The following is an 18,523-nucleotide window of genomic DNA, read 5'->3' on the forward strand; positions in this document are numbered from 1 at the left end:
CTGATTTGTTTCGACATAGAACTAAATTGAACACATCAATTAGGTTCTGACCGGGCCCGGTACATAGGTCAAAACCAAATCATCGAGGGGCCCAGATATCGCTTCTATTTCTAGAAGGAACAGATAAACTTCAACTGATATGCTTGTACTAACTACTTGTTGAATTATTCACAAAGGCACGTTTTATAACATCGAGTTACCAATGCGTTTTCGTACAATCAATGAATAACCAACTCATAGTCAACAACTCATATCTCTAGGTTTGAAGATTCATATGATATTACCGTCTCACGATCACTCGAGATAAATTCCATGAAGTGATGCAAGTGAGCGTGGGTTGGATCCAATACTCAACCCTTATGAGTACTCATGAATGTTGTAGCAACCATTGCATTGTCCAAAGCACTTTAGACAAATCATACAAGCCAAATTCATGACAGTCTTAAATCAATACTTACTTCCAAAGTTTGACTGACTGTGGATGGTTTGAATAATAACATAATTATTCTGGAAGTAAAAACATGCAAAATTGAAACATAGTAAACAATCAACACAAGATAGTAACACCTTACTCATAAATAAATAACAACTTTTATTTATCATCAAATGTCAATTACATTTTACAAGTTTCAGGAATCTAATTATTGAAACTAATATCATCCTTCAGCCAAATGCGCCTCGCATGCTGTAAATGCTTAACCCTGCTCAGTCCCTTCGTGAGGGGATCTGCCGGGTTCTCATCTGATGATACCCTCTTTGCCACGAGGAGTCCTTCTTTTATTCTATGTCTGATGAAATGGTATTTCCTGTCAATGTGCCTAGATCTCCCGTGATCTCTTGGTTCTTTAGCCAAAGCAACCGCACTTTCACTGTCATAGAAAATTTCCATTGGCTCTTTTATAGCTGGTACAACTCCAAGGTCTCCGATGAAGTTCTTTAGCCATATCGCCTCTTTTGCTGCCTCGCTTGCTGCTATGTACTATGATTCACAAGTTGAATCAGCTACTGTCTCCTGCTTGGAACTTTTCCAAGTAATTGCTCCTCTATTTAGGATAAAGACCCAGCCTGACTGAGAGCGGAAATTATCCCTATCAGTCTGAAAGCTAGCATCACTATATCCTTCCACTCTCAAGTCATCACTGCCCCCGAGGGTAAGGACCCAGTCCTTAGTCCTCCGCAGATACTTGAGAATGTTTTTTACCGCTGTCCAGTGTGCCTTGCCAGGGTTCCCTTGATATCTACTGACCATGCTCAAAGCAAAGGCCACATCAGGGCGAGTACAAGTCATAGCATACATGACCGAGCCCACAGCGGAAGCATATGGTATCTGACTCATCTCAGCTATCTCAGCCTCTGTACTCGGACTCTAAGTCTTACTTAGCTTGGCATTACTCTGGATTGGTAATTCTCCTTTCTTGGAATCTTGCATACTGAACCTCTTCAGTACCTTATCCACATAAGTACTCTGACTAAGTCCAATTAGTCTCTTACTCCTATCTCTCAATATCCTTATCCCTAGGATATAGGCAGCTTCCCCAAGGTCCTTCATAGCAAAACACTTCCCAAGCCAGGACTTAACCTCCTGCAAAGTTGGGATGTCGTTTCCTATGAGAAGTATGTCATCCACATACAACACCAAGAAGCTAACTATGCTCCCACTAGCCCTGACATACACACAAGACTCATCCTCACTCCTAGAAAAGCCAAACTCTTTGACTTTCTCATCAAAGCAAAGATTCCATCTGCGAGATGCTTGTTTCAATCCATAAATGGATTTCTCAAGCTTACACACTCTATTAGGGTATTTTGGATCGACAAAACCCTCTGGCTGAGCCATGTAAACATCCTCAGCCAACTTCCCATTAAGGAAAGCGGTTTTGACATCCATTTGCCATATTTCACAATCATGAAATGCAGCTATGGCTAACAACACTCTAATAGACTTAATCTTAGCTACTGGTGAGAATGTCTCATCATAGTCAACTCCCGGAGTTTGAGTAAAGCCCTTCGCAACCAGTCGCGCTTTATAAGTGTGTACTTTCCCATCCATGTCAGTCTTCTTCTTGAAGATCCATTTGCACCCAACTGTCTTACGACCTGGTACATTGTCAACCAAGTTCCAAACTTGATTGTCATACATGGACTGAATCTCGCTGTCCATAGCCTCCTTCCATTTCGCAGACTCAGGGCCTGCCATGGCTTCCTTATAATTATTAGGTTCATCCAAATCTATCAATGTACTATCACTGATAAATGTATCACCTTCAGTGGTGATGTGATAACCATAATAAATTTCAGGTGTGTTCCTCACCCTAGTGGAACGTCTTGGAGGTACAGACTCATCTATCGGCTCAACAAGAGTTTCCTCCTCAGGTTGGCTGACAGCATTTGAGGTTCCTTCACCGCTTGACTCTTGAAGCTCTTCAAGGTCAATTTTCCTCCCACTGTCCCCTTGGCTTATGAATTCTCTCTCACGAAAGACTCCTCTTCTAGCTACAAAGACTACATTATCAATGGGTCTGTAGAAGAGGTAACCAAAGGATCTCTGTGGGTAGCCGATGAAAATACACCTCTCGCTTCGGGGTTCAAGCTTGTCATGAGTCTCACGCCTCACAAAAGCTTCACAACCCCAAATCTCGATGTGGTCCAAATTGGGTACTTTCCCAGTCCACATCTCGTGAGGTGTTTTGGCAACCTTTTTAGTAGGGACTAGATTAAGGATATGGGCGGCAGTCTCTAAAGCATACCCCCAGAAAGAGATTGGTAACGAAGCTCGACTCATCATGGAACGAACCATATCCAACAAGGTTCGATTGCGCCTCTCAGCCACACCATTCAACTGTGGTGTCCTGGGAGGTGTCAATTGTGAGACAATCCCACATTCCTTAAGATAGTCAAGGAACTCAATGCTAAGATACTCTCCTCCCCGATCGGATCGGAGCATCTTGATGTTCCTGCCCAATTGATTCTCAACTTCCTGCTTAAACTCTTTGAACTTTTCAAAGGTTTCTGACTTATGCTTGATTAAGTAAATATATCCATATCTACTGTAATCATCAGTAAAAGTCACATAATAGCGATTAGCATCCTTTGTAGCAACTCTGAAGGGCTCACACACATCCGTGTGTACAAGGTCCAACAAACCTTCACCCCTATCACAAGTACCTGTGAAGGGTGACTTTGTCATTTTTCCAAGTAAACAAGACTCGCAACTATCATCTGACTTGAGGTCAAATGATTCCAAGACTCCAGCCTTTTGGAGTTGGCCTATGCGCTTCTTGTTAACATGTCCAAGACGACAATGCCACAAGGATGATTTATCAAAGCTATCTGAAGAATCAATATACAACACATTATTTCCTAGATTGTCTACAACATTCACAGCTTCATATACACCATCACAAGGTAATGCTTTAAAGTAAAATACATCATTGTAATAAACATTAACAACACCATTTTTATTATCAAATGCAAATGAAAAACCTTGTTTGTACAAGCCATGAAAAGAAATAATATTTCTCGCCATTTCGGGCGAGTAACAACACTTATTCAAATCTAACATTAACCCATTATTAAGCAATAAAGAATAAACTCCTATCTTGGTAACAGGTGATGCTTTCCTGTTGCCCATGACTAAGTTTATCTTCCCGTGCTCCACTTGCTCACTTCTTCTTAGTGCCTGCAAATCAGTATAAATGTGAATACCACAACCTGTATCAAGCACCCAAGAATTAGCATTAGATGAGTTGTTAGACAATATTGTGTAAATACCTGCATGGGTGGGTTTAACCTTCCCATCCTTTACATCTTGCAGATATTTGGGGTAGCTTCGCTTGAAGTGTCCCTTATCTTGGCAATAGAAGCACTGTGCTTCCTTTGGGTTTGAAGAAGGAGTAATGGGACCTTTCTTTGTCCCACTTGAAGAGGAACCATCAAGAGTCTTACCCTTGGTACCCTTTGAAGGGCTTTTCCTCTTCTTACCCTTTCCCTGCCCAATAGCCAGAACAAGGGTTGTTGAAGGAGTAGAAGTAGCAACCGCTTTACCCTTAAGGCCATTTTCAGCTGTCCTTAAGAGTCCTTGAAGTTTGCTAAGTGTGACTTCCTCCTTGTTCATGTGATAAGTCATACGAAACTGATCATAACTTGGAGGTAAGGAATGGAGAATGATGTCAATCGTCATTTCCTCAGGGAAGTCAACATTTAGCTTCAGCAACCGGTCAACGAACCTTTGCATCTTCTGCAAGTGACCGGTGATGGGTTCACCATCCTTCATCCTTGCGGTTATCATGGAGGAAATGATTTCATACCTCTCTTGACGCGCGCTCTGATGGTACCTTTCCATCAGATCCTGGTGCATCTCATAAGGGTAGAAATCTTCATAAGACTTTTGGAGTTCCGGAGTCATTGTGGACATCATGATGCAGGACACCTTGGTAGCATCCTTCTCATGTGCAATGAACTCTGCAAACTCTTCAGGAGTAGCAGTGGCTTCATTAACAACCTTAAGCTCCCTGTCAAGGACATATTCTTTGTCCTCATAGCGGGTAATCATTCTGATGTTTCTGATCCACTCATTGAAATTGGATCCATCAAAGATGACCTTACCACACAAGTTCATAAGGGAAAAAGAGCCTATAGGGTTTGAGCCAGCAACGTTATTGGAAGACATCTGAAAGAAGGACAAGTTTCATTAGATTAAGAGTCCTTAATAAGTCACCCAAATGAAATATTAAGGCTAGGATTCAACAAACTATTTACAGTTGGAAGAGGGATGCCGTAATCCACACTATAAAATATTTGAAGGTAGGTAAATGACGATTTACCAATTTCCACCATAAGAACAAAATATTTTATTATTAGGTTTTATTGGTTTTGAAACTCCTAGATCTTTTGAGATACATTGAACTTTTCAATGGCATGTTTGAATCTCGATTGTGCCCTCTTAAGTTTGTGACTGGGATGCCGAGGATCACAAACAATGTGTGAATAACCATACAAATTGACTTGATACCCTCAACAATATTACCTAATCGATGTGCCGGTTAACCACACACGCTCCACCGATCTATAATAAAGTCAAGTTACCCTTTGCCACTCTTACTAGTCCATGTTAGTGTGTCGGTTAACCACACACGCTCCACTAACGACTTGGTAAGGTACAAAGTGTAATTTTATGGGCTAGCACCAATTTCACATTTTCCTAAAGTAACTAAGATTGGTAATTTATAATGTATAGTTACTTTATAATTCATTATACTTTTAATGAGTATTTAAAGTCGTATCCTACCCGTTCGGCTAACGACCCTCCACCGATCAGGGAAGCGGTGGGTGAGAGTGGACACCCATTAAGTCACCATTTTATAGGCAACAACCTTATACCCCCCTTATAGACCGGCTTCGTGAATGAGGCCTACTAACGGTAAGAATAACATATTCTTATACATATCTATATAATAAAATTATAATAATAGTATAAGTGTTGATTTTTAAACTTTTTAAAAATCTAAGGTTTAATTTGGAATTAAAGTATTAAAGTGTATGACTTTTCAAATTCCAAAACTTGAGGGCAAGATTTGAAACTATTCCAAGTCTCTTCAATTTGTAACTTATGAGTTTTAATGGTTCATAAAATGAAGACTCTTCATTTTATGAAACCTCTTTAGTTCTTTAATCACAATTCAAAGAAGTGACTTTTGGTTATCCATAACTTGAGGACAAGTTATGGACACCATCATTGCCATTAAGATCATGAATTAAACACACATGGAGGTTACACATAATTCCTATGATCTTCTAAAACTCATAAGAACACAAATTCATGTCAAGCAATTTCAAGAAATCATATAAACATATACAATACTTGAAAATTGATAAAAGTCATGTAAAATGGGTTAACATAATCATTATCATTTTGAAAAACAGATTTTACAAGTCCAAAACAGATTGGGATAATGATTTTAATCCATTTCCAGCAACAAAACTCGAAAAAACTGCCCAGCACGCTCCTACTCGTCGAGTGCATGATTCTACTCGTCAAGTAGGATGAATTTGTTCATGGACTCGGTGAGTCCTCCCCATGAACTCGGCGAGTCTAGTCGTCAGAGTGCAGAATTTTCGATTTTTAAGCAGTTTTGCATCAAGTATACAAAAAACAATCCTAGGCTCTGATACCACTAATGGGTTTTGAGCATTCTAACACTTCCTAAGTGTACATGCAACCCTAATAACCTTGAATCTATGTTTTCTCTATATACATGCAAATTTCTTTTTCAAGGTTATTTCCTAACTAGCATGGCATGGGGATTACATAAAACATAAAAACTAGTAGAAATACATACCTTGTTGTTGCTTGGATTCCTTCAAGACTTTGTGAGCCTAGCACCCCAAATGTTGTGCCTCAAATGCTTCACACAACACCACAAAACTTGGAATAACTTGAGAGAATACTTCTTGCACTTGAAAATCGGTTATGCCCTCTCTAGAAACACTAGGTCGCCGATTTGCTAGCCAAAGGGTTCCTTTTATAGTGTTGTCACAATAGGGTTTTCACATGAATACTCTTAATTGTCATGACTCTTCATTTCTCATGACCCATGGGTTTATAACTCCCATGGACTATCCATGGAGCTCCATATGGTTATAACCAAACCCATAAACCATGGATCATTAATCCACCATAAAAAAATTGATGATTGTCATAATCAACCCTATATGTTTAATTAGTCTCACTTTGATCACCAAATTAATACTAGATTAATACTTGATCAATACTAATTAAATAATACTATTATTAATATATTAGAACTTATAATATATTAATAATCATAAGTGCCTTATTCTCTCATCTAGTCTATCCAAGTATTGCAATGCCATGCAACCCAAATGGACCATGCCGGGTCGGGTCAAGTACATACCAAATAAAGTTATGGACTTAGACACTATATCCAACACATGCAACCCTAGAAACCTTGGATCTATGTTTTACTAAGATACATGCAAATTTGTTTTTTCCAAGGTTATTATCCTAACTAGCATTACATGGGGAACTTTTAAATATAATAGCTAGTTGAAGTACATACCTTTTGTTGTTTGCATTCCTTGAAAACCTTGTGAGCCTAGCACCTCAAGTGTGATGCCTCAAATGTCTCACACAACACCACAACACTTAGAATAACTTGAGAGAAGATCACTTACACCTCAAAATCGGCTAGCCCTCTTACTTGCTTGTAGTAGTGCCGATTTTGGTTAACATGTGGTCTTTATATAGTTGTCACACAAGTAGGGTTACACCATGTAAACCCTAATTGTCATGGCTTTCCATATTCCATGATCCATGGGTTTGTAACCTCCATAGATTATCCATGTAGCACCTTATGGGTTTTAGCCCAATCCATACAAACCATGGATAATATTTAATATGTAAGGGGTCCCACCTCTCTCTCTCTCTCTCTCTCTCTCTCTCTCTCCGCCAAAATAATAAAGGACCATATTAACCCACCTTCACTGCCATCAACATTGCAGCCTTCCCCTTCCTTCTCGTCGTGAATCGCCGGATGCCAAAATAACCGGGCAGCAGAGCTGCTACCCACCATTGGCAAAACCCACTTCACGACCGCCACCGCAGTGACTGTTGGAACACCCCTACTCTGACCATCTACCATCTGACATCGTCCATCGCTCTTCCCTCTCATCATCCCCGCTGAGCAGAAGCAAGAAAGGCAACCAGAGCAACCTCCGGCCACCACTACAGCCGCCATCTGCTGCTGCCACCATGATTCCAGCCGCCACCACCACCTTCCACTGCTTCAATCGATTTACAATGCAAAATTACCTTTTCTGGAAGGATATTGGGAGGATTGGTAGAGGACTAAGAAGCACAAGAATGTGAGGAGTGGGATCAGGTGAAGGGAATGATAATGGATAAGCAGAGCACCTACGATTCCTCATGCCTGTATCCAAGCCTCTTACAATTCTCCCTTATTTTAATTCCAACTCCTTAATTTCTTATTCCCATCTCTATACATGTTCATCTATTTGCTTAATTGGATGTCTCTGGACAGAAAATTGGAATTGTATGCTTCCAATGGTGATAACTCTTACTAAATAAATCAGAAAATGAAGGAGGAGAACAATGCACTCCAGGTGCTCGATGAAACACTTGAAAGAAATGTTCCTTCACAAAACTAAAAGTGTATAATTTCACACCTGGAGAAGAAGATTGGCTCTCAATTCAAACAGGCCACACTCGATGAGGTGTTTGGGTTACAACAACAGCAACACCACCCTTGCGGGTGGTGGTGTTTCTCGGTAGTGAAGGAAAAGGGGAAGAGCAGTAGAAAAACATGAATGGAAGGCAGTAAGTGGTGGTATTTGAGGGTGGGTTTGAGTGATCAAACGGGATGGAAGATGGGTAGCTGGGTTGTGGTTTCCGGTGGGGAAGGATGTGATGGCAGTGGTGGTTTTATGGCGGAAGGTGGTGCTACCGTGTGGAATCGTAAGAGAGAGAGAGAGGGGGGGACCCCTTGCATATTAAATATTATTTATTTATTTATTTTAAAAAAAGTAATTGAATACCTCATAAATGGTCCCTGTGTAGTGAAATGACAAAAACGCCCCTGACTTAATGGCTAAATGGTAACGGAGTTAGCCGAAAGGACCAAATGTTAAAAGTTTTGAAACCACAGGGATGATCCGGGAGGTTTTTGTAAATTAGGGACCAAACTTGATATTTTCGAACCACAAGGACCATTTTTGAAGTTTTGTCATTAATATATATCCCGCCCAAATTTCGTGAAATTTATTGAAAAGAAGCGCCCTTTTCATTCCACCATCTCACACCCCCATTTATCTCTGACGACAACAAAAAAAATCAGAAACCCTAATCGCATCATCTCTCTTACTTACCGCCAACACCGGAGCAAAGGAACTGCCGTTTCTCCTCTATCGTGCTCCTACTTCAAGTCTTCATTTATCTCGTACGGTACCAAAAAGATGAGAAAGCCCGACTAACCATCATCTCTCCTTCTTACCACCACCGTCAGAGCAAAAATATAGCCTCGTTTCCACTGTCGCGAAAGCATTGCCGCCTCTCCTCTATCGCAAATCTACTCGTGTAAGTAAGCATTGCTTATCTTCCTTAACACCATGATATCTTTTACTTACCACCATTAAACCAGCAATGACATAACCTGAAGATCCACATGTAGCACAATCAATAGTCTCTTGGTCAAGATTCTACGAACACGAGTTCGAGATTGTAGATTTATTTGATTTTTGGCAATAAAAGTAAACATTTAATAGACTATGAACAAATATTTACTAAGAAATCCCTAAAATTCAGTTAATAGACTCCTATATTCTATACCGTGCTATTATTTAACTTATTGTTTATATGTTCACTGAACCAATTGACCATCCACACTGAGTACATAGAAAAAGTGTATATTGCTACAACTTCATTTGAAGTACAGATATCTGATGGCTTCCAATAAGCATCTGATGGCTTCCAACAAGCATTGTTCATTTGTACCATACAATTTTATAGGATTTATTGGCTGCTCAGAATTAAACATATGTATTAAGCCATTTTCTGTTAGTTTTGTCTAGATGAAGAATTTGAAACCACAATTAACAAATATTTGATTGTATAATTCCATACAATGCCATAAATCTTCTTCCAAATGATATTAAAGAAAGAAACCATTACTCTGTTTTTTTCCATACATATGCACCTTTTATGATGTTATAATTTCATTATTTATAAATGTCCTCCAGAATAAATACATTGGATGCTCAGACACAACAATAAGTCAACAACAGCCTTCAAGAAGAGGCTTAAAAAGAATTTCTTGGACAAGAAATGAGATCCACTTAATATCTACCTACATCTGGATGAGGCTACATTGAAAAACTTAAAGAGAGGGTATAATTTGAGGAATTTTAGTTTTGTGAGACTTGAATGTCTCTTTTGAGTATTATTGTTATGTTGCTATGTTTTAACTAAGTTACTTAGTTGTATTTGTAGGTAAAAATTCAGAAAGAGACGAGCTCGGAGTTTTTTAAGAATCCTATCCAACTAGGCCATCATGGGTATATGGGCAAAAAACCTTCGTGGGAATATGAGATGCCATCCAATGATAACATCTTACTTTAATGATATATGGTTAGTTCTTCATATTTATAACATCATACTTATAGTTTAATGATATTTTGTTGAGATTCTTTTTTTTTTTTGCATCCAACACCCTGACATTGCTCCAACATGATATGATGACGTAATTTTATGTAGTAGAAAAATCTCATGTGCTTGCAATTGTTAAAATTCAACTGTCTTATAATTATGGTAAAAAACTAATTATCTGTTATGTTTGTTTTTCAGTGGTGATAGAGGATAGAACTGCTTGGGACAATTCCTCTACGATGGAATCGCGGGTGTTCTTTCTTTAATTTTTTATGCAAGTTTTATGATGTAGTAGGAACTTACCAAATTAATGGTTTTTTTGTTAAATAGTCGTGTTCTTTCTTTGAATGATGTTTTTATTGATGTCTATTATGGTTGAGTTAATTGGCATGTCAACATTTACAAAAGATTTCATCCATAATTATTTAAAATGTTTTCTTTTAATAGTTTTGTTGTGAATTAATTGTTGTAAGTATGTTGTTACTAGGTTTGCAGAATTAATTAAAAAATAGAAAATAAAATAGTTATAAGACCTGGTTGCATATTGTAGATTCTGGCTATAAAGTACAAGAAGAATGGATTTTGGGTTTCATAATGGAATCCGGTTGTAGGAATAAGAACTGAGTCATATTATCCCACAAAAGTGATCCTAGTGAGGAAGAAAAACACAGTTTTAAACATAAGAACTGGGCTTTATTATGAATATATGACCCGGTTGAAAAACCGGGTTCTATTACGTTTTCTGAATAAGACTCGCCCATAAGAAACCTGGTTGCAAACCGGGTTCTATAAAGCTTTTAACCGGGTTTTTTGAGGCTTTTTGTAGTAGTATGTTTGTGTCTGTGTTTCTCAATCATCATATGCTTTTTTGTCCAAAAGTAAAAAAAAGGCAATATACTTTTGATATTGCTTTATTATACATACCTGCTGTAAAACGATTTGTTTACATCAAAATGATATTGCAGGTGTTATCGTCCTCTCACATATGGCAAAGCTCAAAACTTGGGGTGATAAAAATATATTTTTATTATAAATGTCCATGTCATTAGATTAATATTTTATTTATAAGATAAATTAATATATAACTTTAATTGTTATTTCCAGGTCAGCCTCAAGTGGCTCACTGTTTGTTTGGGTCGAAATTGCATATTAATGATGACATGTCTCACATTTCAGAATTAAAAAAACCATATGTCTTTTATCATTAATTAATAGATTAATGTTTGTTTTTCCTTATTCTTAATCATTAATTATTTATATTGTTTAACTTCTTCACTTTTTTTTTCTTATATGTAGTATTGCTGATATGGATTTAATGTTGAGTCTTCCATTATTACTACACAACTTAACGCCGATACTATTTTGGCCAAGGCCAAGGATTACTACCTTCGTTTTCCAATCAAGAATATTGATGATATTCCAGATTACCATGAGGTATACTTAACAATATTAATATTTTTTCATTAATTTTATAAATTTATGGCACATAACACAATGAATATATATATATATATATATATATATATATATATATATATATATATATATATATATGAAAAAATTATATATTTTAAAAAAAAAATTATGAAATAGGAAATTGGTTTGTCCATCATTGCTACTGTCATCGGTTTTGATTTAGACGAAGACTGATATTCTTTTTATTGTTGTGACTATTCAAAAAAAGTAAGTAAGAATAATGATGATACTAATGCTGAACCATTTACTTGTGATGGTTGTGGTGGAGCTTCCGATGTTTACAACAAGTAAATTCATAATTTTACATTTGTAAAGTTCTTGTGCCATTAATCTTTATTCGAATGTTTCAAATTTTATTTCATTGTCCATTAAAGTGTCATTTTATAAGTTTTAGGGTGAGGGTTGCAATTTGTGTTCAATATGAAACTGAGTCTGCTTCTTTTGTATTGTTTGACTGTCATATTAAAGATGTTATTCACCGTGGTAATCAGTGGCTGATAGAAAAGATATCAAAGATAGCGTTAATTTTTTTTTTGTTTTATGATATTAATTTTGTTTATTATACGTATTGAAGAATTGAATAAATTCATTTTAACCCATTAATGCATCCAATTCTTTTTAGCATAAAAAGTTGTCTACAAATATGTCCTTTAATGATTTGTACTTTTTATGCGTTCTTTCGCGTTTAACGCAGGTTATAATCTAGTTTATTAAGTAAAACACGCTCCACTTGACTTTGTCATTGGTCTATATACTCTCCACATAACAACATGTACTAAATGATTGAAAATTCAGTCCGCAAAGAATTTTGCATGGCAACTTTTTCCGTCATATGTTTTCCGCTTACAAAGTTAAATTTTGTCTTTTCTAAAATTAGTTTTGTTTGTAATTTAAAATAGTAACAATGAACCCAATTTGATTTCAAGAAGCAACTATACACAATATGATCAATTTGATAGGTACATTTGCTTTTAGAATAAACTATTATTAGAATTTTTTGGAAAACAAAATTGAATATGCCTAACAATCTGATTGATGTTATAAGGCACTTCTAATTCCATAAAAAATCTGCCGCTAATAGTGTCGATAATATGTGAAGATAAGAGAGAATTGATCACAAAATGTGATGTGCAAACAAAATTGAATATGCCTAAAAATTTTATTGAAGTTATAATGTACTTCTAATTCCATAAAAAATCTGTCGCTAATTCTACAACTAATATGTGAAGATAAATAAGGACCATAAGAGAAAGACTTTGGGTAATCAATATATGAAATTGTAATGGAAATTTTTTGTTTTGCAACCTTATTAACTTTTAATACTTACTATGATATTCGTATAAATTTTAAAATTACATATATGGATTTGATTCGCATCATCTCAGGGAATTTAACAAACCACAACATTTAGAATTAGTGAACTCACTAACATTGTTGTAGCTCAGTTTCATGGCTGATTCACATCTATGTTTTATCTGTTCTAACAGTAGTTGATTTTTTTCTGATAATTTATTTAATATACCATAAGAATGTAAGAAAATCTATTCCCTTGGGTTTTTAAATGATAATCATGTTTATGTCATAAATAATCCATAACATGGATTTTGGTACGTGTTGAACTGGACAGACTTGATTACAAAGCTAGAACTTGTCCAACTCTTCTAAATTGCTGTTCAATTAAACAAAATTAAGCAAAAGTTCCATCAATTCATGTGACAACCCGAAATTTTCTATCCTGTTCAGTCAAACACTTCATTGAAAGTCAAACTCATTTCTGCTATCTTTTAGCACAATTAGGAGTTTATTTGAGCGTTCTGAGCCTTGTACACTTAAGGGATAAGTGTCGGGGTTTATCTGCTGGAACTATAGTACAAAGAACAAGCCTGAAACACCTTGACCAAGAGTTCACGGCCACCACAATGGAGTTTACGGCCGTAAACTCCATGTGGGCCGTAAACTCCACCTTATATGATGAAATGTTGGCCATTTGTTCATTCCTTTCTTTCCCTTGGCTGATTTCCTCTCAAATCCTCTCAACTATCATCCCAATCTTCATTCCCGATCTTCAAAACTGTTGGATTAGGTGTCTAAGCCCATAACTATAATTGGTATGTACTTGAATTGACAGCAGCACAGTCCTTTTGGGTTGCCCTCAACCTAGCAACTGGACAAGGAAATTATGAAAGGAGAGATATTAATTTATAAGATTAATAAATTATATATATATATATATATATATATATATATATAATGATTTATTAATATGTTAATGGATTAATATATTAATTAGAAATCATTATGTTTAATTAATTGTTAGCCAGAAATTAATCAGAATTGATTTTGGGGTTAAAAGAATTAATTATAAGGTGCAGGGACTAGTTTGCAATTATCTAATAGTTGAGTGGAAGGCTCTAGAACCCCCTTGGAAGAGGGTGGACGAAATCTTTAGGGGAAACCCTAATAATTTCGTCCATAGGGGCTTGGATAAGGCCCTTGGGTTTGCTTAGGCCCTAAGCAAAGGATAACTAGGGTTTCCCTTAAACCCTAGATCCCTCAGCTATATAAGGAGCCTCCTGGTTCATGTTTTTGGACACTCTTTCTTTTGAAGAAACCCTAAGGCCGAGATTTTGCATACTCCCTCTCCCCTCTCTCTCCAAGTTTCCTTCTTGCTAGTCATTGGGTGTGATTCCATTAGAGGCATTACACTTGTGGTGCTAAAGCTTCCAAGAAGATCAAGATCAAGATCAAGGGAATATCAATTGTTTGCTATAGCAATTGAAAGGTATGTAAACCCTAAACCCTAGTTTACTATTTTCGATAATAGCCTCTCTCCTCTAGGGTTCTTGTATTGCAATTCAAAGTTGTATGTTCAATAGTTAAAACATAGATCCAAAGTAGGTTGCATGTGAACTTAGGAATTGTTTTTCTAGTTTATTTGTTTTACCTAAAACCCATCAGTGGTATCAGAGCCATTGTTGTTTTAAATTGAATTGCTACAATTGTTGAATTGCAAATTAGGGTTTATAGCTATTAAACCCTAAAGGCCAAATTTTCGATTTCTAGGGTTTTGGATCAAAGGGTTTTTTCGAAAACCCTAGCCTCCAAAGAACCCTAATCGAAATTAGGGTTAGGGTTTTGAAAACCCTAGCCTCCTCCCTTGTAAATTTCGAAATATGCTAGAGGATAACTAGGGTTTCTTGTTTTTTGGATAATTGTTACTTAATTAGATTAATTGGATAATTATCCTTACCCTATTTTTCGAAATTAGAGGGATAAGGATTAGGATTAAATTAATTGATTAATTTAATTAGATAATCCTTACAAGATTTAATAATTTGATTAATAGTTAATTAATAGATAAATATTAAATCTAGTGAATTGGTTTATTTAAATTTGAATTTAACAGCTTAAATTTCGAAATTTATATAAACCCTTGAAGTTTTAAAAAGTTTTAAAACACACCTTATATATATATTATAATTAAAGGTTTAATATTATATATATAAGAATATGGTCAGTCAAATCGCTAGTATGCCTCATTCACGAAGCTAATCTATAAGGGGGGTATAAGGAAACTGCCTATAAAATGGTAGTTGAATGGGTGTCCACTCTCACCCACCGCTTCCTTGATTAGTGGATGGTCGTTAGCAGAACGGATTTGATAGGACAACTACTTCTCATTAAAAGTATAATGATATTAAAGAAAGTACTAGAACATTATTTTCAAAATCCCAACTCTAGTTACTTTAGGAAAAATGTGAAAAGTATGCTAATCCATGAAATTGCACATTATGCTTTATTGGTCGTTAGTGGAGCGTGTGTGGTTAACCAGCACACTAAAAGGCACTAATAAAGAGTAGCAATGGGTATCTCATAATTGTCATTTTGATGGAGCGTGTGTGGTTTACCAGCACATCAATAGTTAATGATAAAGACAATGAGGTTACCAAGCACATTTGCATGGTTATTCACATCTTGTTTGTGATCCTCGGCATCCCAGTCACAAATAGAAGAGCATAATCTGAGAATAAAACATGCCATTGAATAGTTTCAATGTATCTCAAAAGAATTAGGAATTTCACTTCGTTTGTTTCGTCTAATGGTGGAATTGGTGAATCGTCATTCACCTACCTTTATGAAATTTTGCACTTGGATCTCGGCATCCCATTTCTAAGTTGTGAATCTTCATAGTTGGATCCTAACCTTGATATTATATCTTTGGGTTATTCTATTAAGGTATCTTGAAATCTAACTAAAACTTTCTTTCTTTTCAGATGTCTACTCCTGGAAACACTTCTGCTTCGTCCTCCTCCAACCAAAACTTCTCTTTGCTCAATATTTGCTCCAAAGTCGTTATGGATGGCTCAAACTATAACGATTGGATGCGCAACATCAAGATGGCTCTTCGTTTCGAGAACAAAGAATATGTTCTTGAAAAGGAGCTCAAAGAGCTTGATGAGAATGAAGCTACTCCTGAAGATCTTGCTGCCTACAAGAAACATTACGATGATGCTACCAAAGTGGCATGCATCATGGTGGCAACTATGTCCCCAGAACTGCAGAGGTACTATGAGGACTACTGGCCTTTCGAGATGAACAAGGACCTTATGGAAAAGTACCATAAGCGAGCTCGTCAAGAAAAGTTCGAAGTAGTCAAGTCACTCATGGCTTGCAAGATGAAAGATGGGGAGTCGGTTGTGTCACATGTGCAAAGAATGCAACGCTACATAGAGCGTTTGGTCAAGCTCAATATTCACTTTGATGAGGAATTGGCCATTGACATGGTCTTGAACTCACTTCCTGAATGTTATGGTCAGTTTATTCTAACTTACCATTTGAACAATACTGAGCAGACCTTGGCCCAATTGCACAACTTGTTGCAGACAGCTGAGGCAGGGATGAAGGGTAAAAGTATACCCTCCACACCTACGAGTGCCCCTGTTTTGGCTATTGGACAGGGAAAGGGGAAAAAGAGGAAAGGTCCTCCCAAGCAAAACTGGAAGAGCAAGGCTCAAGCTGGGTCATCTAGTAATGACCCAAAGGCTAAGCCCAATGGTTCCACTCCCCATGTTTCTGATCCAAAAGAGGCAGTTTGCTTTTACTGCAACCAAAAGGGGCATTGGAAGAGATCTTGCCCACAATATCTGCAAGATATCAAGGATGGCAAAGTGAAGCCATCTTCGGCAGGTATTTACACTATTTCTGCTAATAACTCATTATCTTCTCGTTCATGGGTCCTTGATACAGGATGTGGTTTTCATATCTGTTCTGATTTGCAGGGTCTAAAGGAAAGTGAGGAGATAGAGCGAGGAAGGATAAACCTGATCATGGGAAACAAAAAGTCTTCACCAGTAACCAAGATCGGAGTTTATCAGCTTCTGCTTAGTAATGATGTTAGATTAGATTTAATAAATTGTTGCTATTCGTCTGAGATGACGAGAAACATTATTTCATTTCATGCATTGTTCAGACAAGGTTTTACATATTCTTTTAATGATTTGAATGGTTCAATTTCTGTTTATAAGAATGGTGTTTTTATGTTTGAAGCTTTGCCTTGTAATGGTGTGTATGAAACAGTGACTTGTGTCGATAGCCTAGGAAATAGTGTACTTAATATTGACTTGTCTAATAGTGTAGACAAGGCATGCTTGTGGCATTGTCGTCTTGGACACATTAACAAGAAACGCATAGCCCAACTCCAAAAGGATGGAGTGTTGGAATCATTTGACCTAAAGTCAGATGATATGTGTGAGTCTTGTCTTTTGGGAAAAATGACAAAATCACCATTCACAGGGTCTTGTGAAAGAGGTGAAGGTCTGTTGGATCTCATACACACGGATGTGTGTGGACCCTTCAGATCAACTACAAGAGATGCTAATCGATTCTATGTGACTTTCACTGACGATTATAGCAGATATGGATATATCTACTTGATCAAGCATAAGTCAGAAACTTTTGAAAAGTTCAAAGAGTTTAAGCATGAAGTCGAAAATCAATTGGGCAGAAAGATAAAGATACTTAGATCCGATAGAGGCGGGGAGTATCTTAGTATCGAGTTCAACGACTATCTGAAAGAATGTGGGATAGTCTCACAATTGACTCCTCCTAGGACACCACAGTTAAATGGTGTAGCTGAGAGGCGCAATCGAACCTTGTTAGACATGGTTCGTTCTATGATGAGTCGGGCTTCGCTTCCTATTCACTTCTGGGGGTATGCCTTAGAGACAGCCGCCCACATCCTCAATCTTGTCCCTACAAAGAAGGTTGCCAAAACACCTCACGAAATGTGGACAGGGAAAGTTCCCTCGTTAGCACATATTAAAGTCTGGGGTTGTGAAGCTTTCGTAAGACGAGAGACTCACGACAAGCTAGCAGCTAGAAGTGAGAAATGTGTTTTCATTGGTTACCCAAAGCAGTCTTTTGGATATTTGTTCTACAGGCCTAGTGAGAACGTGGTCTTTGTAGCACGAAGAGGAGTCTTTCTTGAAAGAGAGCTCATATTCAAAGAGGACAGTGGGAGCACTATTGACCTTGAAGAAATTCAAGAGTCAGCCAATGAAGGAACCTTAGATGACACTAGCACTCAACCAGAGGAAACAGTTCCTGTTGAACCAATTGATAACTCATTACCTCTTAGAAGATCCACTAGGGTGAGTGTGCCACCTGAGTTGTATGGTTTTCATATTACTTCAGATGGTGACACATTCATAAGTGACAGAACACTGGTAAACTTAGATGAACCAGTCACTTATAAGGAAGCAATGGCAGGCCCAGAGGCTTCCAAGTGGAAAGAGGCAATGGACAGCGAGATTAAGTCCATGTATGACAACCAAGTTTGGAATTTGGTTGATAGTGCACCAGGTCGCA

General features: G+C 37.2%; 1 long non-coding RNA gene across 2 annotated transcripts; it reads left to right on the plus strand.

Annotated features, from left to right (window-relative positions):
• The first annotated feature begins 8,815 nt into the window (after positions 1-8,815).
• LOC145142349 (uncharacterized) lies at positions 8,816-10,528 on the plus strand. 2 transcript variants are annotated; one of them, XR_013723412.1, is made up of 4 exons: positions 8,816-9,116; positions 9,775-9,922; positions 10,025-10,162; positions 10,379-10,528. It is a non-coding gene; the product is annotated as an uncharacterized LOC145142349 (long non-coding RNA). The 2 variants fall into 2 exon arrangements; XR_013723411.1 differs by having other exon boundaries at positions 8,816-9,112.
• Positions 10,529-18,523: the final 7,995 nt, after the last annotated feature.

This window comes from Lactuca virosa, unplaced genomic scaffold, assembly GCF_052849685.1.
Source record: "Lactuca virosa cultivar CGN04683 unplaced genomic scaffold, Lactuca_virosa_CGN04683_v6 scaffold_20, whole genome shotgun sequence".
NCBI classification, from domain to species: Eukaryota; Viridiplantae; Streptophyta; class Magnoliopsida; order Asterales; family Asteraceae; genus Lactuca; species Lactuca virosa.